The sequence below is a fragment of the Protopterus annectens genome, chromosome 1.part1, assembly GCF_019279795.1.
Source record: "Protopterus annectens isolate FY-2018-M chromosome 1.part1, PAN1.0, whole genome shotgun sequence".
Taxonomy (NCBI): domain Eukaryota; kingdom Metazoa; phylum Chordata; order Ceratodontiformes; family Protopteridae; genus Protopterus; species Protopterus annectens.
Genome location: NC_056726.1, coordinates 1,423,968,565 through 1,423,992,936, shown reverse-complemented (window position 1 = coordinate 1,423,992,936; position 24,372 = coordinate 1,423,968,565).

Below are 24,372 nucleotides of genomic sequence, written 5' to 3'. Positions count from 1 at the left end.
AGTTAAACATTCATTTGGCCCTCCCCCTCTTTCAGACAAGACCCACTTCAGATTGCACCAACTTTACAGAAAGGGTGCAGATTAATTATACACAAGAGATAAGAAATTATACAGTGTTAAGAATAACACTTATTAGATTCTGGAAGATCAGAAGGCTGTGGATTCTATTCCCTCCCCAAAAATAGCAGCACAAAGTAAATGGCTTTAAGTTATAAAATTATTTCACACTCTTAAATGAAGTTGGAGGCTGTGTGTCTACAAGCTAAATAGCTTGGTAGTTACAGCATGCAGAAAATGCTGACTTTTATGGGTTTATGGCAGTCCAGGTGTGTACCCTGCCCTGACAATTAATGTTTCATGGGTTTGTTTTAGTGTACTTGTGATCATATTCAGTGGTTAACCTGGCAACAGCAAGCAGTCCAGTGACACATTTATCTAAGTTAGCTGATGTGCTTCCCTCTTAACAAACTTGCAGTATTATATTTTACTTTGTTGTACTCTTAACATTTTCCCAGAACAAGACGTCTGAGTGTAATAATTAACTATTTTGTTAGGGGGTGGGTCATTAGCACTACTACTGCACTTCTATATATTTTATTTATTTATATATATATATATATTTTTTTTGCCAGTATATTGTCTAAGAGTAGCTATAATTATAAGAAAATGAAAAACATAACATTAACATTTTCAATTAGGGTAGAATGCTTGCATTAGAATCTAAAAATAAGCAGGCAGTGTACTACACAATACATTGTGTTTTAAATCAGTATATGTGGTACTTGAATACTTCAGAATCAGTACATGTGAAATGGAATGCCTGGAATATCATTTCTGTTATATGTGTATTGGTCTGGGACTGGTACTCTGTAGTCTATATTCATCCTCCTTTTCTGGAAAATAAAATTAAAAGATATTGTGCATACAAATAAGGAAATTACTGCATGTGAAAATGCTTGTACATGACTATGGTGGTTAAATACAGTATGATATTTTTGGCCATTTTTAGGAGTCTTTCTTTCTGGAGGTTAGGACATCTGTTGGGGCATTTTAGATCATTTTGTCAGAAATAGCCTAGGGTTCTCTGAAATGAAATAGCCTGTAGTTTACAGACACACCACCAAATAAAGTAAGATTATGTGCACGTTCTTGGCTATTGTGATGTGAAAGAAATACAACCATGGAGATTTATTTCACTTAAACATTGTAGGCTGAAAGCAGTTTCTCTGGGTAGGGAGTTGGGCTGGGGGCAATGCTTGTGTGAATAGCTGCAGTTCTGTCTACATTTGCAACAGTAATGTACATTTCACCGAAGTAAGATCAACCAGAAGCTGAAGCTATGAAATCTGAGTGTGGTTTGTATGTGTGTGGTGGGGGGGGGGGTCAAGGAATTTTTGTTAAACCATGTTTTATTGTAGAAAGTCTGGTAAGTAAAATTAATTTTAAAATTAAATGTGTACTTGGCTGATGCACACAAGCTGTGATAGTGAGTCTGTCGGCAAAATGAAAATATGCAATGCAGCTGTTAGTATTTGTACTTTAATCCTGACCAGTAAAAAGCAGCTACTTCATTAGGTAATGGGGGGGGGGGTGTTTGTGAATTCATTGAGGTGACTGCCCTTGTTTACTGTCAGTAATGGCTTTGCAAGATGACTGTTTGGGTAAAGTCTGCTGTTGGGCATGCCTGTAACTACAATTTCTGTGCAATGGACTAAATTAATGCAGCCATTTGCAGTTCATTACTGTTTTGCTTTCTGATTTCAGAGGTTTTTGAGCCAGGTACTTTTGGTAGGCTGTTGGGATGGGGGGGACTTTCATGTCGCCAGTGTTAGAATGAAATAACCATTTAGTGTTGTAATTCTGGCTTTGCAAAACTCTATGTCTGAGGGAGTAAGCAATATGCATACAGGCTGTGACTACGGTCTCTGTGCAGCAGATCTATTTTAATGCTGGAAGGATCAAAGCAGAAAGTATACTGGGGGCAATAGAATGACTGCCCCTGTTAGTCCTGCAAAGACAATGTAAGCAGTGTGTGCATCACAAATGCATTAATAGTCTTTAATCCTGGCAAGGCCAAGCCAGATAGTTGGTAGGTCATGGCTGTGGCAGACTGTCAATGAAATGAGTGCTGTTTCTGAAGCTGTAAATCATTACATGTATACAACAGTGGCACTTAAATCATTTCTGCAATATCTTCATTTCAGAGTTGCAACAACTACAATAACCAGAATGAGTGAACAGAGTGAGCAGAGTGTTACAGTGGCCTATCTGAAATCTATTAATTTTAAAGAGTTGACTCTTGATGATAAGTTAAGAATCAAGAGGACTGGAAGACCCACACCTGATCTGAAGATAGAGTCTGCAGGTACAAGTAGGTCAAGAACATACACACGCAGCTTCAACAGGTCAGTGTATGACAAACACACCTGGATCTGTGGTTGTGAGGAAACAAACAGCTTGTACTGCTTCCCATGTTTGTTGTTTGGTGGAGAGGAAGCCTGAACATCAAAGGGTATGGATGACCTGAAGAGACTGGAAGAAAAGTCCAGAAGGCATGAACAGTCTGCTAAACATTTTGACAACCAAATGAGTCTAGCAGTGTTGGGAACTGTGGATATCAGGTGTCAGTTAAGTAGTGGATACCAGTTATCAGTAGAAAGACACAACAAGAAAGTGGATGACAACCGTTATGTTCTGTCTATTTTAATAGAATGCATCAAGGTGTGTGGTGCACAAGAAGTAGCTTTAAGAGGCCATGATGAGTCTGAAGAGTCATGGAATCCAGGAATGTTCCGGGCACTGGTAGAATTAGTCTGCCAGTTTGATAAGAAGTTGATTGACCATGGGACAACTTCAACTGTTTTCAAAGGAACATCAAAAACTCACAGAGATCTACGTGATTATGAGAACAAGAGGGCGTTTTTGTTTTCAACCAATCAGAAGATCCGTCGGCAGCGCGTACATTTTGAGCAGAAGGAGATGCAAAGGGAAGGAGAAGGATATGCTTCTGTGGAGAGCGGACTGTCGCAAACGGAAGCAGAAACGGATAATGAAGATTATCCAGCACTCCCTCCACCAGGAAACCAGAAGGGAATGAATACGTTTCCTGAGAACCGTGACAATCGGAAACGCAGCTGGAATGGACAGGGGTACAATGGGGGAGGGAAGGGAAAACAGCGAGCGAGTTACAGCAGTAACAACAACAGTAAAAGAAGGAGATGGGAAGGACAATGGGACTAAAAATGGTTGTGAGTATGATAAAAATGAATATGTAGTAAATTTATCTGGTTGTTATTTATCAGAATGTGCAGTAAATGTTTTGAACAAAGGTTTGAAATTCGTACCCACAGTCATCCCGAGGGTACATATGTTAAAAGCAGACATATTTCATTTTACTCGCAAATTACATTTAATGGAAATGTTTCATTGGTCAAAAAAAGACTTCCCAGTAGAAAATACACAACAAATGGATAATACAACTATATTAGTGGATAATACAACTATATTAACTAATAGTGAGGAAGAGTTTTTTTCCTGTAATTCGGAAAATGAGATAGATGAGTATAGACAACTGGACACGAGTTCAGTTCCTATAGTCAGTACTTATATGCCACCTCAAAGTAATGAATGTATTAGATATTTCCAAAAGTCATTAACACATAATGTGGAAATGGAATGTGAGGTATTCAAAAGTAAGAATAAGAGGGCAAGTATGTATAATCTTACCAAAATGGAATGGGACTGTTTGAATAATTTAAGCAAAAATGATAAAATAATATTTAAACCTTCTGATAAAGGAGGGAAATTGGTAGCACTAAATGTGAAGCAGTATTTAGAAATGTGTTATGAACACTTGAATAATGAGAACATATATGAAGTTATAGACATGAGACAGTACAATGAGGCACAAAAAGTATGAATATATTATAGACAAAGGGTATAGATTACATTATTTTTCTTATAAAGATGTGAAAGAAAAATTCAGTATTAATACTCCAAGAATGCCATGTTTCTACTGCATTCCAAAATACATAAAAAGTCTTTCCTCCACCAGGACGACCAATAGTGTCAGCAACTAATGGATATTTGGAAAATATTTCAAAGTTTTACATCAGTATTTAATGCCCACTGTATGTAAATTACCATCTTATATTAAAGATGTATTTGACCTTATCACAAAGATAAAAGATGTGTATTGGAAGGCAGATATGTATTTTGTGGTAATAGATGTGGTGAGTCTTTATACGAACATAAGACATGAAGATGGAAAGATGGCTATTAAGTATTTTTTGGGTAATGAAAGTGTGGTGAATTATGCAATGGAATTGTTTGACATTTGTTTAACTAACAATATGTTTGAATTCAATGGTTCCATGTATAAACAGAAGCAGGGCACTGCTATGGGGGCAGCCTTTGCCCCTAGTTATGCAAATGTATTTATGGGATTTTTCGAGGATAAATACATATATACTAATGCATTTTTTGAGAAATATGTACAGATGTACTATCGTTATATTGATGATTTAGTGTTTATATGTAAAGGGGGACAATCAGAAGTTGGCAATTTTTTAACTGAAATACAGAATAATTCAATGAATATTAAATTTGATGGGCTACAGATGGGCCAAGAAGTGCAATATTTAGATATTTCTATTATGGGAAAAGAAGAAAAAAAAATAGAGTATCAAATACACAGGAAATTTCAGGGAAGTGGTTCTGTATTACATGGTAGCAGCCATCATCCCTTGCATATTATGAAAGCTATTCCCTACACAGAACTAAATAGGGTAAACAGATTGTGCAGTAATGCTATAGTTAAGGAGAAGGAACTTATGGCAACTTGTAATAAATTTATACAAAGGGGTTACAATCAATATAACATAAATCAGAGTTTGGATAAAGTTAAAAAATGTGGAAGGCATTATCCTGGGGGGGCATGGAATACAACACAGGATAATAAGGAGAATGTATATTTTGTTTCTACTTTTTCTATAGCTTCTAATAGTGTTAAAAATTATGTTTTAAATAGTTGGAAGCTATTGCAAAAGGAAGTAGAGTGTTTAAAAAACAAAAATATAGTTTTTTCATACCGTAGGGGCAGAAATATACAAGATTTTTTGATACATAGCAGGTTTAGAATGGTATATCAGCCAATGTTGTCACAGGTCAAGGAATATGGAACAAAGAAATGTGGGAAATGTACTATTTGTAAGTTTATTGTAAAACAATTTCATCAGATTAATAATACTGCATTTGAAATAAAGGGAAACTATGATTGTAATTCCATGGCAGTAATATATGGAATTGAGTGTGGCTGTAAAAAGTTTTATGTCGGGGAGACGAAAAGAACATTGGCATGTAGGATAAAGGAACATGTAAGGGACATTTTAAAAATAAGGAGACCAGCCCTTTGGCAGGGCATTTTTTGAAGTATCATGAGGGAAAGGTGGAAAATTTAAAGGTGTCAGTATTAGATAGTATTGAGAATTTGAAGTATTTGAATGAAAAATCTATAAAACAAATACTTAGGAAGAAGGAATTATATTTTATATTAAAATTTAATACGCTCAAACCAAATGGTTTGAATAGCGATTGTTCATGGAAAAGTTTGCTGTAATGCATGTCTGTTAGAAACATAGCATTTCACTGCAATTTTATTTGTTTTGTTTTTTTAAGAAAATGTATGAATAAGTTGATTGAATAATTGTATATAATTAGTGTGTGATAGTAGGTGTATAAAAGAATGGTTAATTGTGTGGTTCAGGGAATTATCTACTCTGAAAAGGCTTTTTGCCGAGGCGCTAGAGAAGAGAATAGAAGTGTGTTTTTTCGTGCTATTGAATGAAACTATAACCTTTGGATTAAACCTTTTACAAAATTGCAACGGAGTCTTCTTTCGTGTGGTATTACAACAAGAACATCAAAAACTATTCAAAATGAACTCGTGGACTGCATGCTAACAGTATGCAGGGAAGAAATAAAAAAGGAGATTCGTACTGCAAAATTTATAGCAGTAATTGCAGATGAAACCACTGATTTTGCTGGGATATGGCAAATGGCTATTGTGTTCCATTACGTTGTCAATGGACAGGTGGTGGAACGTTTTTGGGGATACTTTACACCACTTGGACAGACAGCACAACATATTACTGTTGTAATACAACAACCGTTGAAGGAAGTAGTGGGAGACCAGCATGAAAAAGTGATTGCTCAGAGTTATGATGGTGCATCTGTTATGAGTGGTGTTCAGCATGGGGTCCAGGCCATCGTAAGACAAGAGTTTAAATATGCCTACTATGTACACTGCTATGCCCACCAACTTAATCTGGTAATGCAAAGAGCCACACAACAGAATACTGAAGCAAGGACGTTTTTTGTAACACTTGGTGGAATTCCAGCCTTTTTCAGTCATTCAGTTCAAAGACAAGCTGCTCTGGATAGTATAGTATCACGACGCATGCCAAGAGTGTCAGGAACACGGTGGAATTTTAACATCCGTACTGTAAATGCAGTGTACGAGAACTTGGAGTCACTGGCAGAGTGCTTTAATTATTTGTGCAAGAGTCCTACATCTGCTGCAGCAGCTATACTGGAAGCAAATGGGCTACTGCGATCAGTTGAAGATGATGAATTTAAATTTTGGCTTACTGTCTTCCATTGTATAATGCCCCATGTTGACGTTCTGTACAGGCAACTTCAGTGTCATACCACAGATGCAACTGCTGTTGAAAAGGATGTTCATACATTTTTGGATGCAATTGACAGTGTCAGATCGGGTATTGATGGTATTGCAGAGCAGTATCTACAGACGGAGAACATCCGGTCAAAACGTAGACGAGGGCCATCAGCTTCCCGACCACTGCATGAGACCTTGCCAATTGCTGCAAAGGAAGTGTGTGATGTCGTAAAGTTCCAGGCAACATCACAATTTCAACAAACTGGCCATCTTCAAGCTTCTCAGTTACTTCTGTCTGGAAAGTTTTCAACATACATAAGAGAGTTTCCAGAAAATCTGTTCACAGGAACAATGGACGGCTATCCATTCCTGATGAGGGGACAACTTAGAACAGAACTTGGAGTGGTGTATCAACATGAAGACTTTAAAGCAGCTGGCAGTGCAGTCAAGATGTTAAAATTCTTGTTGGACAACTCCTTAACCAGTGTGTTTTCACAGACTTACAAAGTGTTGTTAATTATAGCCACCACACCAATGTCAACTGCTGAGGCAGAAAGGTGTTTCTCAACACTGAAAAGGATTAAAACTTTTCTTCGTTCTACAATGGGGCAAGACAGATTGAATGCTTTGGCTATGCTTTCCATAGGAAAGGAGTTAATGCGGAGTATAACTAATTTCAACCACAGAGTTATTGATTTGTTTGCACAAAATAAAGAGAGACGAATGGACTTTATCTATAAGTAACAGAACACAATACACAGAAGAACACAAGAGGCACTTATCTGGTACTATACTAGTACTACAAGCACTTATGTAACCCAGCCACTGGGGATGCACAAGCCAGTACATTTCTTCGTGCCGGTCCCAAGCCCGGATAAATGGGGAGGGTTATGTCAGGAAGGGCATCACATATAACCTCCTGACAAAATTTTGTGGGACAATACAGATTTTGATACAGGATTGGTAGAGGCCCAGGTTAACAATGACCACCACCAGTACTACTGTTAACCAAAAGGGTGCTGGCAGAAATTGGGGGGAGGCTACTGTTGGCTCTAGAAGAGGGGGAAGGCATGCCCAAAGGTAGAGTGTGTTGATTTGGATATGTGCTGAGGAGGGATGCTGGGTATATTGGGAGAAGGATGCTAAGGATGGCGCTGCCAGGGAAGAAAAGAGGAAGGACTCGTAAGGTTAGATTTATGGATGTGGTAGAGGAAGTGATGTGGTGACAGAGCAAGATGCAGAGGACAGGAACCAATGGAAACAGATCTGATGTGGCAAACCCCTAACTGGAACAACTGAAAGACTACAAGCACTTATTTGGAACCAGCTGGGGGTCACGTGAATATTATTTGCTTTGGGAAACTTAACTGTCCCTTTTGAGCCTCCATGAAAAAGGGGGTGGGAGAAATCCAGTATGACCTGATGTGTTCCAGACCACAGCTTCTCAGGTGCACCACAGCCTCCAGACCACAGCTTCTCCTCAGGTGCAGAAACGGAGTATGAAGTACTGTTTGCAGTATACCGCAGAAGTACTGTTTGCAGTATACCGCAGAGGTAAGTGTTCAAACCAATGTGTGTATGTAACAATGTGTGCTGTGTAGACTATTCAGCATGCGCCATACTGACTGAGCATTTATTTCATGTAAATAAGTATGTCAAGCATTGATCCCATTGCACCATAGCCACACTCCATCTTGTTGGCCACACCCCGTCTTGTTGGCCACACCCCATCTTGTTGGCCACACCCCGTCTTGTTGGCAACACCCATCCAGCTATCTCCTGCAGCCCCCCTTTGATTTGAAGTCACCAGCCGCCATTGCTCCAGGGTCTCCTCCACATGATCCCTACTCTCACTACAGATCGCAATGTCATCTGCAAACATCATAGTCCACGGGGACTCCTGTCTGATCTCATCTGTCAACCTGTCCATCACCACTGCAAATAAGAAAAGGCTCAGAGCTGATCCTTGACGTAATCCCACCTCCACCTTAAACGCATCCATCACTCCCACCGCAGACCTCACCACTGTCACACTACTCTCGTATATATCCTGTACCACTCTTACATACTTCTCTGACACTCCCGACTTCCTCATACAATGCCACAACTCCTCTCTAGGCACCCTGTCATATGCTTTCTCTAAATCCACAAAGACACAATGCAACTCCTTCTGACCTTCTCTGTACTTCTCCAACAACACTCTCAGAGAAAACATTGCATCTGTAGTGCTCTTACCTGACATGAAACCATACTGCTGATGACTAATCATCACCTCCCTTCTTAACCTAGCTTCCACTACTCTTTCCCATAACTTCATGCTATGACTGATCAGTTTAATCCCTCTGTAGTTACTACAGCTCTGCACATCACCCTTATTCTTAAAAATCAGTACTAAAACACTTTTTCTCCATTCCTCAGACATAGTCTCACTTTCCAAGATTTCATTAAACAATCTAGCTAAAAACTCCACTGCCATTTCACCTAAACACCTTCATGCTTCCACAGGTATGTCATCTGGAACAACAGCCTTTCCGTTCTTCATCCTCTTCATAGCTATTCTTACTTCCTCCTTGCTAATCCACTGCACTTCATGATTCACTATCTGCACATCATCCAACTTTCTCTCCCTCTTATTCTCTTCATTCATCAGCCCCTCAAAGTACTCTTTCCATCTGCTCAACACACTCTCCTTGCTTGTGAGTACATTTCCCTCATTATCCTTTATCACCCTTACCTGCTGCACATCTTTACTAAATCGGTCCCTCTGTCTAGCCAATTGGTACAGGTCCTTTTCTCCCTCCTTAGTGTCCAACCTTTTATACAACTCTTCATACACCATATCCTTAGCCTTCACCACCTCTCTCTTTGCCATGAACCTCATCTCCTTATACTTTTGTCTACTTTCTTCATCTCTTTGACAATCCCACTTCTTCTTCGCCAACCTCTTTCTCTGTATACTCTCCTGTACTTCTTCATTCCACCACCAGGTCTCCTTGTCATCCTTCCTCTTACCAGATGTCACACCATGCACCTTTCTAGCCATCTCTCTTACTAGGTCTGCTGTAGTTACCCAGCTACTCGGTAACTCTTCACTGCCACCCAGTGCCTGTCTTAACTCTTCCCTGAACATCACCTCACAATTACCCTTTTTCAATTTTCACCATTTGATCCTTGGTGCTGCCCTCACACCCATCCTCCTCTTCTTGATCATCAATGTCATCCTACAAACCACGATCCTATGCTGCCTAACTACATTTTCTCCTGCCACCACTTTACAGTCTCCAATCTCCTTCAGACTGTCCATTCTACATAAGATATAATCCACCTGATTGCACCTTCCTCCACTCTTGTATGTCACCCTATGCTCCTACCTCTTGTTAAAATATGTATTCATCACAGCCATGTCCATCCTTTTCACAAAATCCACTACCATCTGACCTTCTGCATTCCTTTGCTTAACACCATACCTACCCATCACTTCCTCATCCCCTCTGCTCCCTTTACCAACATGCCCATTGAAATCTGCTCCAATCACCAGTTTCTCACCCTTGGGTACAGTCATCACCACTTCATCCAACTTACTCCTAAATTTTTCTTTCTCATCCATCGCAGACCCAACTTGTGGAGCATATGCATTAACAACATTCATCATTACACCATCAATTTCCAGCTTCATAAATATCACTCTGTCCGACACTCTTTTCACCTCCAAAACACTCTTAGCATACTGTTCCTTCAGAATAATGCCTACGCCATTTCTCCTCCCATCCACACCATGATAAAACAATTTGAAATTGATACTTGAAGTTAGTCTGACGAAGTGATTTGAACTATTCCAAAAGCGCTTACCTTTATTTTCAATAAAAATATATTTTTTTCTTGTTGCCAGCTGTGTTGGTCTGGTACTTTTTTGTTTTGTCATATATCAGTTTGTATTAGTACCATTCATTCATCTTAGCCCAGTATTTATTTTATTTATTTCGATTCTACTTGTGTAATTCAGGACAAGAACATGGCAGAAGGCAATGATGTGGAACTTGCCTATAACCCTGATATGCTCCTTCGTCTATGAGAGCGAGTGCTGAATAGGACTATGAGTATGACAATAACTCCATTACTGGGTGGGACATTGGCTCTTCAAGAGATAGAGAATAAAGGTGCGGATGAAATATATTTACTTTTTCTGAGTAAGTTCAGAGACCTGGAAAATAAATTGTATAAGTTTAAAAGGTTGCAATGGCAACGCTTTCATCTCGAAGCATCGCTAAAATATAAAGAAGTACCAAGGGGGCTGAGAATTTTAAATATGCCAAGCTACAGTGATGCCTTTCCAAATCTGCTATTAAAATGGCAGTCAATAAACTTAAAGTTTAGCTGAGAATAATTTCAGTTATTAGTAGACTTTTTTCTTATGCAAAAGAGAATTGCAAAAAAAAAAAAAATCAATGCACTGCAGAATGAGATCTATGAAAGTTTCTCTGCAGAAATAATAAGCGATAAACTATATTCATTACATGATAGTGTCATGGCATATAAAAAGAGGCTGCAGATGGCAAAAATCAAAAAAACTGCAGAGAGATATCCGTGATTTTACCAGTGCGGTGGTTTTTGCTTGGCCAAGAGATAGCAGGACTAATTCGAACCCTGCTAATGCTATTGAACAGATTCAGCAGCCAGTAAATTGTGTAATGAGTAAGCCAGGACGTTCTATGCAATCAACTGAGCCAGGGGTTGTGGAGGGAGTTACAGCAGTGAATCAAGCTGTCTCCTCTCAAACGAATGAAGGCAGTTATGCTTATCTCAGCAAAATAAACATAATGAAGCCACTTTGCCTGCACAAACAAATAGAAAGAGAGTTGTTAGTACTGAAGGAGTGGTGTCTTTTTCCAACATTGTGGCTTTGAATGTAGAACAAAAAACTACACTAGCCACACAGTTTACTTTGACAAACCCCTTTCCTATCAAGGAAAGATCTCAGAGTCAAGGAAGAAGGGGGCAGAATACAACGTGTATTAAGCATGGAAGGAGTACAGAACCCAGTGTGGACTTGGAGATGGCGGTGAAAGGTTTGTTTATAAATATCTCCTCTATAGAATTGACATCTACACATTTGTCTCTACTTAGCAAAGGCTTGCCCTTTATTATGGCACAGAAAGCCGACTTAGTGATGTGCTTAAGGACTTGAGATTATTTGGTAGGACATTGACTTTAAAGACCATGTTTCCAAATAATAATTAAAATGTTGATATTTTTAAAAACCAAGTACGTATGTTCCACCACCACATCCTATGATTGATACTTTTGTAAATACTTGTGAGATGCAAATAAGGAAAGAGTTTGAAACTGATATTAAACCAAATTATTATAATATGAGTTCTGATGAATATATTGCATTGAGAGAAATGAAAGCTATGAAATCTCTTGAAATTAGGCCAGCTGATAAAAGTGGTAGTATAGTTGTATTAGACAGAGAACTATACATAGCACAAAAGAAGAAATTATTGAGTGACAGCAATACTTACTTATGTGTACCTAAACCTATTGTGAATAGAATTATTGAAAAAGTGTCTTTCTATGTTTTTGATATGCTTATGATGGGAATGATTAGTGTGAATTTATTTAATTACTTTAATGTGAAACGTCCATTTATTGCAGTGATATATGGCCTTCCTAAATTACACAAGGATATTAAATGTCCACCTATGTGTCCCATAATATCTGGAAAGGGCTGGGTAACAGAACCACTTTCTATTTTTCTCAAAAAGAATTTGCATCCCTTGTTAGAAGGATGTGAAACAGTCCTCAGAGACACTAAGTCTTTTCTACAGAAATTATATGCTGTTACTTCTAGTATGAAAAATGATTATTGTCTTGTAACATTAGATATAGAGTCCTTCTTTACCGGAATTCCCAATGGTTGGGGATTGAGAGCATCAGAAGTTTTCTTAATGTTAATCATTGTTTTACCAATGAGAAGATTAATTTAATATGTACTTTATTAGAGCTGATTCTGGAAAACAATGTGTTTTTGTCTATGAGCAAGATTTTTATTGCAGAAGGTTGGTGTGGCGCCAACCTTGTTTTGGTAGAATGGGAAAGAAAGAAATTGTTGCAAGTAAATGAGTTTTGTGGATATAGCATGATATATACACTTTGTGGACGATATTTTTTTGTTATGGAAAGGATCAATAGAAATGTTAGAAAGATTCCTAAAATATCTACATGAATCCACTGACTTCCTTATAAATATTCTATTGAAGAGATTGAATTTTTGGATGTTTTAGTTAGAAAGATAGAATTAACTCATTTACAGACTAGTATATATAAGAAACCAATTTGTAAGAATAATTTACTACATAAAAATAGTATGCACCCTAGGCATGTCTCAGAATGTAATCTTGGGTAATTATTTTAGAGTAATGAGACTGCAGAATGATGAAAGATAGTTAGAGGTAGCAACTGCATCTCTTAAACAAGATTTCTTAGTTAGAGGGTATCATGAGAGGGAGATAAAGAGTTGTATTATGGATGCATGGAAAGAAAGAGGTGGAAAATGTAGACCATACATACCAGAGAGTAGTAGTAGATGAACATAGTATAGATAGAACTGTAGATGTTCTTAGGTTTCCACTATCATATTCGAGTGATATAAGAAAATTTTGCGATATTATAAAAAATAACTGGAATATCCTGAACACAGTAGATGAGTTAAAAGATGTGATAGATACAGTACCACATTTTTCTTTTAAAAATAACGAATCACTAAAAAGGCATCTTTGTTATAAATCCCTAACTGCTAGAGAAAGACCAGAGTCTAATAGGATAGGTACCTTTATGTGTAGGAATTGTTCAGCCTGTAAATATATTCATACAGGTACCTATTACATACACCCCTATACCAAATTCAAGATAGAATTCATTTCTATGCAGACGGCAAAACTAGTAATATAGTTTATTTTAGTTACTGCCAAATTTGGCATGCCTTTTATATAGGTAAAAGTAATTGGTTACTAAGAGATATAATTCTCAAACATTATAGAGATATTAGAAATGGCAAAGATACAAATGCTCAGGCACAGTATGTCATGCAACATGGTATGGAGCATAGTTTTAAATTTTTGGTATTAGAGATGGGAGAAGAGCGTCAGGAGTGATTTGTGACAGACGAGTACCAGTAAGAGTGAAAGGGAAGGTCTACAAGACGGTAGTGAGACCAGCTATGTTATACTGGTTGGAGACAGTGGTATTGACAAAAATGCAGGAGTCAGAGCTTGATGTGGCAGAGTTGAAGATGTTAAGATTTGTACTGGGTGTGACGAGGATGGACAGGATTAGGAATAAGTATATTAGAGGGTCAGCCCAGGTTGGAAGGTTTGGAGACAAAGCCAGAGAGGCAAGATTACGTTGGTTTGGACATGTGCTGAGGAGGGAAGCAGAGTATATTGGGAAAAAGATTCTAAAGATGAAGCTGCCAGGTAACAGGAAAAGAGGAAGGCCTAAGATAAGGTTTATGGATGTGGTGAGAGAGGACATGCAGGCAGTTGATGTAACAGAGCAAGATGCAGAGGACAGGAAGAAATGGAAACAGTTGATCTGCTGTGGCGACCCCTAACGGGAGCAGCCGAAAGAAGAAGAAGAAGAAGAAGAGATGATAGATGAAGGCAGTGGTGGCTGGTGACTTCAAATTAAAGGGGGGCTGCAGGAGACAGCTGAATGGGTGGGACCAATGGGACAGGGTGTGGCCAACTAAAATGGGTGGAGCTATGTTCAAAACCACAACAACTGGAACTTTAATTAAATACACTGCCCTGGGTGCCAAACTGTCATTATGAGAGTCCAATCAAGACAAAATGAAGTGTAGAAGAAAACATATTTCAATGCATTGGCTACATGACAACTTACTTAATATCTAGATGGAAACACAAAGCATGTGAGGCATGAAAACATAAATAGCTTTTTAAATACATTACTAGAATGCCAGTCAAAATCAGTTCCAATTATAATTTATATTCAGCTTTATAAAATTGCCAAATAACATGCTGAATGTAGCAATCTCTGTGATACCCCCACTTGTAAAAATGTTTCTTGTCCAAAAAAGACCTGCTGCCAGACAAACAACTATCTACTTGTTTCATAGGGAAGACGTGATCAAAGTAAAAAATGAACAGCAAACAAGAAACAAGCTCAAGATAAATTGTTTAAAGGATTACTGCACAAGTTATGGACCACACATGATAGATTAGCATTCTGTTTAGTTTACTGGTAAAGCCTGCAAAGATGACTACAAGTCTCCAACAAATGTAATGAGCTTCTGAAAATACTGTAATCCTGCCCTTTATTAAATACTGTCATATGCATTTCAATACCTAAGGCTTATACATTATCTAGTTATGTAAATATTCTCTGCATGGCAACAACAAAAAGGTTTACAATGTTGGCAATTCTTTAACAGTATGCTTATTAAAGCTTACTTGCATCTTAACAAACTCCGGCAAGCTTACTTGATGGTCATTAAAGCATTGCTACTTAAACACAGAGCAACAGGGCACTGCAACAGCATGCATTTTCTGAATAATAAGAAGCATAAATCAACAGTATAAAAACATGACAGAAAACCAGAACATTCTGCAAAATCAAGGACAGATGAAAAAGCCACGGTCATACTTGTGGTCTACCTTGGATGGGGCAATACTCTGCACACTTAAACTGCATAACCGCTCCTTGCCTTACTTGGACACATCCAAAGCCATTACAGTGGGGAGTGGGTTGCAAGAAGTATGTCACAGTTTGAAATGTCTCTGGCTTGCGGTGATGGCTCATACCTCACAACCTCAGAAGAAGAAATCTGGACAAAGCCATACAGAGACACAGGCCCAAAAATAAGAACAATTTTTAAATATTGCTCTTATAAACCTAGAAAGATAATAGACTAGTAGTAGGCCTTGCATTAGTATGAATTTTCTAAAGGGTATGAAATCTGAAACTCAAATACCTGCCGTTATTTTCTAACTTAAGTCTTTAATGATTTGCCACTAATTTGCCAGAAAACCTCAATTTTATGAAAAACGGACGAAAAATGTGATGCAAAAATATAAAATTGTCACAATACAGCTGGAAACCTGTCAAAGAAGGGACAACTTTTTAATATTAGTACTGTTAACTTGAGCAGCTGACAAAATAAGAGCATCGACATGCATTTCTGAAATAAAAGTAATCTATAACTCTGAACATTACAGTTATTTATAAAATTGTAAACCCACCATGTTTTCTTCAAAAATTGCCATTTTGCAGAGATATTATTAGGGGGAGAGCAACATTTTGAGCGAAATTGAGGACATTTGAGAGGTTTGGATATTCCTAATTCTATAAAGTGATTTATTTGCATATACCTCTCAACCTCTTAATGCAGGGAATCGGGACAAGGCCAAATATATTGGGGGAACACACAAACAGTACTAAAAATTGCTTTTGTATAAACTCAAGACAGTTGATAGAATAACAGGTCTTGCTTTAGCAAGCATTTTTCTGAAGTTTATGATGTCTGAAACTCAATGTCTGTCATTATTTAGTCACTTCATTCCTAAATGATTTGCCAGAAAACCACAAATTTTATGAGGAACAAACCAAAAATAAGAAGCAAAAATCTGGACAGTTGAGAGGTATAGTTTAGGTGGGGCTGTCTGAGTTTGCTGCCCCCCCTCACAAAATCATGGTTGAATGGAGCTTCCCCCCTGCAGCCATTCCAATGTCCCATTTCTTGGTTATTTCATCCCCATTTACCATAAACACTGTAATGTACATACTGCTTCACTTCTGTGATGATTTGGATTTCATTTGAAAGTTTTATTTTGCATTTTACAGCACAAACACTAATATATATTTGCTAAACAAAGCAATGCAGTCTCACAGTGAAAACAGACTTAGCATGAAAACTTCTCTGCCCTTGAAACTCACATTCATTGAAGCAGCATTGAAACCCACATTCAAAGAAAATGCATTTTGCCAGTGGCAGATAAAAATCAACTTTGGGCTGATTTCAAATCATAGGCCCCTTGAACACGAAACATACACATGCTCTTTGATACACTTTCCTGATTGTATTAAATTATATTCCTTGTACAATACAATACAGTTGTTAGAGGGCATTTTAAATTTATTATTTTGAATATTTTTCCAGTAAACAATGAAACAAAATGCATGCACCAATAATGACAAAACTGCCCAATTCAGAATATTTCCATCATAAAAGTCTACTCAAACTTCTACAGTCCACCGATATCAGTAAATTTGCACAATCTCTGAAGTAAAAGTCATCTAAATTCCACATTAAAGAAATCTGTAACTAATGAAGAGGTTGCTGCTGGAAAACAACATTATATATCATTGTTTCATCTACAAATAAAGTGCCTGTTGCCTTTGAGGAATAAATTGCCTGTATTGCATTACAAAATGATAAGCTAGTAATATCTCAATAGGAAATGGATGGCAAACTTATAAAAAGTTCATAGTTACTAGGTATCTTTGCCAAAAAGGACTGCAGCATCCACCCCCTTTACAACATACTACAGTATGAGCAATGCATCTACCTACTGTGGGAGTAGAACCTACAGCCTTCTTCATCAAAAGCAAGTAACACTACCTGTTGTGCTATTAACAATGCCAGCTGATTCAGCATAAGCAGCACTAAGTTTGTTCCCCTGCAGCTCTCAGCTCCTTGTAAAATCTACCTTGAGACTCAGCTGTATCTCTGAAATTTGCAAAACAAGAAATCTGGAAAAAGTCAAAATTTATTTGGGTGGGTGGGGGAGCCCAAAATCCAGGGACACATTTTAAACATTGCTTGTATGATGTTGGAAAGTTGCTAGAATAAAATGCTGTGTTACCACCATACATTTCACTGCCAAGTCTTAAACCCAGGACCCTGTACAAAACAGTCAGAGCAACATACCACTATGCCAAATCAGCTGTTTTGTGAAAGAGAGGAAGACAAACTTAAATGGCTATCATTTAGTAAATTCAGTTCTCACCATAGCTGTCAACCTCCTAGCACAAAACACCTGAACAAAGTCAATAATGGGGGAATACAGCCCACAAACATATTCAGCAAATTCATTTCTCACCATAGCTCTCAACCTTAGCACAAAAAACCTGAATGAAGCCAATAATGGGGGGATACAGTCCCAAAAATAGGGACAAATTTTAAATACCCATGTTATAAACTTAGAAAACTGCTAGAATAAAAGGTTTTGTGTTACCATATACTTTCTGAAGAATATGAAGTCTGAAATTCAAATGCCTATTATTTTTATTTATTTAACATTTGTTAACCAGGAAAGTCTGACTTGGAACAAAAGCCAATTTTCAGCAGAGGCCCAGGGAGAAACACTGCAGACACATGTCTGTGTAAGATAGGAGGAATTGCAGACTCCACACAGAAGGCATCCAAGCCAAGAATCAAACCAGAGAACCTGTAGTTGTCAGGCAACAATGCAACAAGTGCACCACTGCACTACTAACTGTGTAAGGAAAAACAAACATACAGAAACCACAGCTTTTATGATGAACAGAACAAATATGAGGCAAAAATCTGCAAACATATTTTACAAATGGTGGTGGGTAGGGAATTTAGGCCCTTACCACTTGCATCCACGGTACAGGGTTCAAGGCTGAGGTATTCTCTACCCACCATCATGTGTTCTCTGGGGCATTTCACACACACACACACACACACACACACACACACACACACACACACACACACACACACACACACACACACACACACACACACACACACACACACACACACACACACACACATATCTACCTGACCTGCATTAGTTCAACTTCTCAGCAGTCTCCATTCCCATCCTCTTCCCACAGAAGCAAGCAATTACTTCAGCAGTCTCTATCGGGCTCTCTTTCCACAGAAGCAACTTCTTTGATCTGCTCCATGCTTCTTAGCCTGCGCAAGCTAATGGCTTGGTTTCTGGTCCCCCTCTCAGCCTGCAGATGATGCTGGTTTCGCACAAGAGTAGGCTGGAAGCCCCATCCTGCTGATGATGCAGTCCGGTGTTGGTCTGTTCTGTGTCATCATCACCGCACAGACTTCTGGGCTGCAGGGCAGAAATGCTGTTCTCCCTTATCTGGACTGCCTGGCAGAGCAGTCTGGAGTTCTGAGAGAGTACGGAACTCCAAACTCAGCACAGCACGCATGTGTGGAGTTCTGGGCTCATTCATTTTCTTTTTTAAAATTATTTCCCTTTTCTTTTAAAATTATTTCCCTTCTTTTTTACATTTCTAGGTGGGGGGGCTACAGTCCTGCAGTCCTATAGCTCGAGACACCCATGGATGTAAGACGAGGGGATATCAAAAATCAAAGAGAAATAGCAGAACAAAAGTGGATTTTTTTCTTTAATGCAGATAAACCCAGGGGTGGCTTGTGCTATTGGACTGCAGCCCCCCCCCCCAGCTGTACAAAATGTCCCCCAGCTATACAAAATGTAAAATAATAGAAATAATGTACAAAATGTAAAATAACAGAAATAAAACAAAAAAGAAAATAAAATTAGCAGAGTCCCAGACTGTTGTGCACTCATAGCATTTTCCCACTATCCGGACTGCTGGTGAACCAGTCTGGAACATGCTCACAAAATCCAGACTGTCTCACCAGCAGTCCAGATAGGGAAGACAACATGGAATTTGCAAATTTCCCAGCAGTCTATGCAGTTACAACTGCATAGACAGGAAGGGGATCAGACTGCAACATCTGTAGGCTGGTGCTCTCGCAGGAAGGAACATCACAGCATGGAAGGGGAAGGACTTGCTTGCTGGATTGTACAGCCTGCAAGGGACTTATGGAGGAGCTCCAGATTAACAGGTAAGTGGTGTGTGTGTGTGTGTGTGTGTGTGTGTGTGTGTGTGTGTGTGTGTGTGTGTGTGTGTGTGTGTGTGTGTGTAATGCCCTAGTTGCTACATGGTGGTGGGTAGAGAATAAGGCTTGAACCCTGTACCATGGGCCCAAGTGGCAAGAGCCTGAATTCCCTACCCACCACTATTTGTAAAAATATTTGCAGATTTTTGCCTCATATTTGTTCTGTTCCTCATAAAATCTATGGTTTCTGTATGTTTCTTGACACAGTCAGTAGTGCAGTGGTGCACTGGTAGCATTGTTGCCTGACAGCTACAGGTTCTTTGGTTTAATTCTTGGCTGGTGTGCCTTCTGTGTGGAGTCTGCATGTCCTCCCTGTGTTTGTGTGGGTTTGCTCTGGTGTCATCCCATCTTACAAGGACATGTGTCTGGAGTGTTTCTCCCTGGGCCTCTGCTGAAAATTGGCTTTTGCTCTAAGTCAGACTTTCCTGGTTAACAAATATTAAATAAAAATGACAAGCATTTGAATTAAAGACTTCATATTCTTCAGAAAGTACATGGTAACAGGAAACTTTTATTCTAGCAATTTTTGAAGTTTATAAGATTGATATTTGAAATTTGTCCCTATTTTTGGGATTGTATTCCCCCATTATTGGCTTTATCCAAGTGTTTTCTGCTAAGGTTGAGAGCTATGGTGAGAACTGAATTCACTGAATATGTTTGGGGGCTGTATTCCCCCATTACTGGCTTTGTCTTGTCTACATATTTTTTGCTAACAGGTTGAGAGCTATGTTGAGAACTGAATTCACTGAATATGTTTGGGGGTTGTATTCTCCAATTATTGGCTTTGTTCAGGTGTTTTGTGCTAAGAGGTTGACAGCTATGGTGAGAAGTAAATTCACTAAATGGTAGCCATTTAAGTTTCAGTCTTCCTCTCTTTCCTAAAACAGATGACTTGGCATAGTGGTATGTTTCTCTGACTGTTTTGCACAGGGTCCTGGGTTCAATACTTGGCAATACAATGTATGGTGGTAGCACAGCATTTTATTCTAGCAACTTTTCAACATTATACATGCAATGTTTAAAATGTGTGCCTGGTTTTTGGGCTTTTGCCCCCCCAATACATTTTGACTTTTTCCAGATTTCTTGTGCTGCAAAGTTCAGAGATACAGCTGAGGGTCAAGTAGATTTTATGAGAACCTGAGAGCTGCAGGGGAACAAATGTTTAGTGCTGATTATGCTGATTCTGCTTGCATTGTTAATAGCACAACTGGTAGTGTACTTGGTTTTGATGCAGAAGGCTGTGGGTTCTACTTTCACAGTAGGTAGATGCATTGCTGATACTGTACTATGTTGTAAAGGGGGTGGATGCTGCAGTCCTTTTTTGGCGAAGGTATCTAGTAACTATGAACCTGTTATCAGTTTGGCATCCATTTCCTATTGCAATATTACTAGCTTATCATTTTTTAATGTAACATAGGCAATTTATTCCTCAAGGGCAACAGGCACTCTTTTTGTAGATAAAACAATGAAATATAAAGATGTTTGCTAGCAGCAACCTCTTCATTAGTTACAGATTTTTTAATGTGGAATTATTTGGATGATTTTTACTTCTTCAGAGATTGTACATATTTACTGATACTGATAGAAGTTTGAGTAGACTCATATGATGGAAATGTTCTGAACTGGGCAGTTTTGTCATTATTGGTGCATGCATTTTGTTTCATTGTTTACTGGAAAAATGTTCTGAATTGGGCAGTTTTGTCATTATTGGTGCATGCGCTTTGTTTCATTGTTTACTGGAAAATTGTTCAAAACAATAAATTCAAAACGTCCTCTAACAACTATACTGTATTGTACAAGGAATATAATTTAGTACAATCAGGAAGGTGTATCAAAGAGCACATGTATGTTTCATGTGCAAGGGGCCTATGATTTGAAAACAGCCAACAGTTAATCTTTATCTGCCACTGGCAAAATGTATTTTCTTTGAATGTGGATTTTAATGCTGTTTCAATGAATGTGAGTTTCAAGGGCAGAGAAGTTTTAATGCTAAGTCTGTTTTCATTGTGAGACTGCATTGCTTTGTTTAGCAGATGTCTTAGTGTTTGTGCTGTAAAATGCAAAATAAAAGTTTCAAATGAAGTCCAAATCATCATAGAAGTAAAGCAGTATGCACATTAGTGTTTACGGTAAATGGGGTGAAATAGCCAAGTAATGGTTCATTGGAATGGCTGCAGGAGGGAGGCTCCATTCAACCATGATTTTGTGAAGGGGAAGGGTGGCAAACTTAGACAACCTTGGCTGAACTATACCTCCCAACTGTCCAGATTTTCACAGAATGAACAGATTTTTGCTTCTTATTTTTGGTTAGTTCCTCATAAAATATGTGGTTTTCTGGCAAATCATTTAGGAATTAAGTCACTAAATAATGACAGACATTGAGTTTCAGACTTCATAAACTTCAGAAAAATGCATGCTAAAGTAAGACCTGTTATTCTATCAACTGTCTCAGTTTATACAAGAGCAATTTTTAGTACTGTTTATATGTTCCCCCAATATATTTGGCCGTGTCCAAATGTATTGCATTAACAGGTTGAGAGGTACATGCAAATAAATTGCTTTATAGAATTAGGCATAGCCAAACCTCTCAACTGCCCCCGATTTTGGCTCAAAATGTTCCTCTTCCCCTAATAATCCCTCCGCAAAATAGCAATTTTGGAAGAAAACGTGGTGGGTTTACAGTTAAGAAATAACTGTAATAATCAGAATTATAGATTACTTTTATTTCTGAAATGCATGTAGATTCTTTTATTTTGTCAGCCGCTCAAGTTAGCAGTACTAATATTAAAAAAATGTCCCTTCTTTGACAGGTTCCCAGCTGTATTGTGTGGCTATTTTATATTTTTGCATCACATTTTTGGTCCATTTTTTCATAAAATTGTGTTTTTTTGGCAAGTTAGAAAATAATGACAGACATTTGAGTTTCAGATTTCATACCCTTCAGAAAATTCATACTAATGCAAGACCTACTATTTTATTATCTTTCTAAGTTTATAAGAGCAGTATTTAAAAATTGTCCTTATTTTTGGGCCTTTGTCCCACTTCTATATATGGCTTTGTTCAGATTTCTTGCTCTGAGGTTGAGAGGTATGACAAATGTGTCAGGGCCATCACAGTCAGCCAGAGACATTTCAAATTGTGACATACTTGTTGCACCCCACTCCCCCATGCAGTGACTCTGGATGTGTCCAGGCAAGGCAAGGAGCAGTTATACAGTGTAAATGTACAGAGTATCCCCTCATTCAAGGTAGACACAAGTACTACAGTGGCTTTTCATCTGTCCTTGATTTTGCAGAATGGTCTGGTTTCTGTCATATTTTTGTACTGCTGATTTATGCTTATTATTACTCAGAAAGTGCCTGTTGCTCTGTGTTTAAGTAGCAATGCTTTAATGACCATCAAGTAAGCTTGTCTGAGATCGTAAGATGCAAGTAAGCTTTATAAAGCATACTGTTAAAGAATTGTCAACATTGAAAGCCTTTCTGTTGTTGCCATGCAGAGAATACTTACATTACTAGATAATGTATAAGCCTTGGGTATTGAAATGCATATGACAGTATTTGTAATAAAGGACAGGATTACATTATTTTAAGAAGCTCATTGCATTTGTTGGAGACTTCCAGTCATCTCTGCAGGCTTTACCCGTAAACTAAACAGAATGCCAATCTATCATGTGTGGTCCATAACCTGTACAGTAATCCTTTAAGCAATTTATCTTGAGCGTGTTTCTTGTTTGCTTTTCATTTTTTGCTTTGATCATGTTTTCCCCATGAAACAAGCAGATAGTTGTCAGGCAGCAGGTCTTTTTTGGATAAGAAACATTTTTACAAGTGGGGGTATCACAGAGATTGCTACTTTCATTGCATGCTACTTGGAACTTTAATAAAGATGAATATAAATTATAATTAGAACTGCAGTGCAAGGAGAAGTGGTTTGAGTTGAGTGCTGCTTGTTTTTCTTATACTTGATTTTGACTGGCACTCCAGTAATGTATTTAAAAAGTAATTTATTTTTTCATGCCTCGCAACCTTTTTGTTTCCATCTAGATATTAAGTAAGCTGTCATGCAGCCAATGCATTGAAATATTTTTTTTCTTCTACACTTCATTTTGTCTTGATTGGACTCTCATAATGACGGTTTGGCACCCAGGGCAGCATATTTAATTAAAGTTAGTTTTTGTGGTTTTGAGCATAGCTCCTCCCCTTTCAAGTTGGTCACACCCCTTTCCATTTACCCCACCCATTCAGCTGTCTCCTGCAGCCTCCCTTTGATTTGAAGTCACCAGCCACCACTGGATAAACCTCCAGGTTTGAATGGGGCTTTATCACTCAAACCTTTCCTTAAGACACGTGCCTTGAAACATTTTTCAGGACAAATGGGTTCTTTATTATACTGTTCTTAATATGTATTTTTATTTATTATTTTTCACACTTTTATACCTATTCTATGCATGCTTGTATTGTGTTTATATGTTTTAATGTATTATTAAGTGCTGTTTTAATTAGGGCTTGATTGGTTGCAATAGGCTCACTGGTGTTTTGATTGGTTGAGTATTTTTCATATAAGCTGCTTTTTGTTACTTGAAGTTAGTCTGATGAAGCAATTTGAACAATCACGAAAGAGCTTACTTTTATTTTCAATAAAAATATACATTTTTCTTGTTGCCAGCTGTGTTAATCAGGTACTTCTTTGTTTTTGTTATATATCAGTTTGTATTAGTACCATTCCTTCATCTTAGCCCCGTATTTATTTTATTTATTTT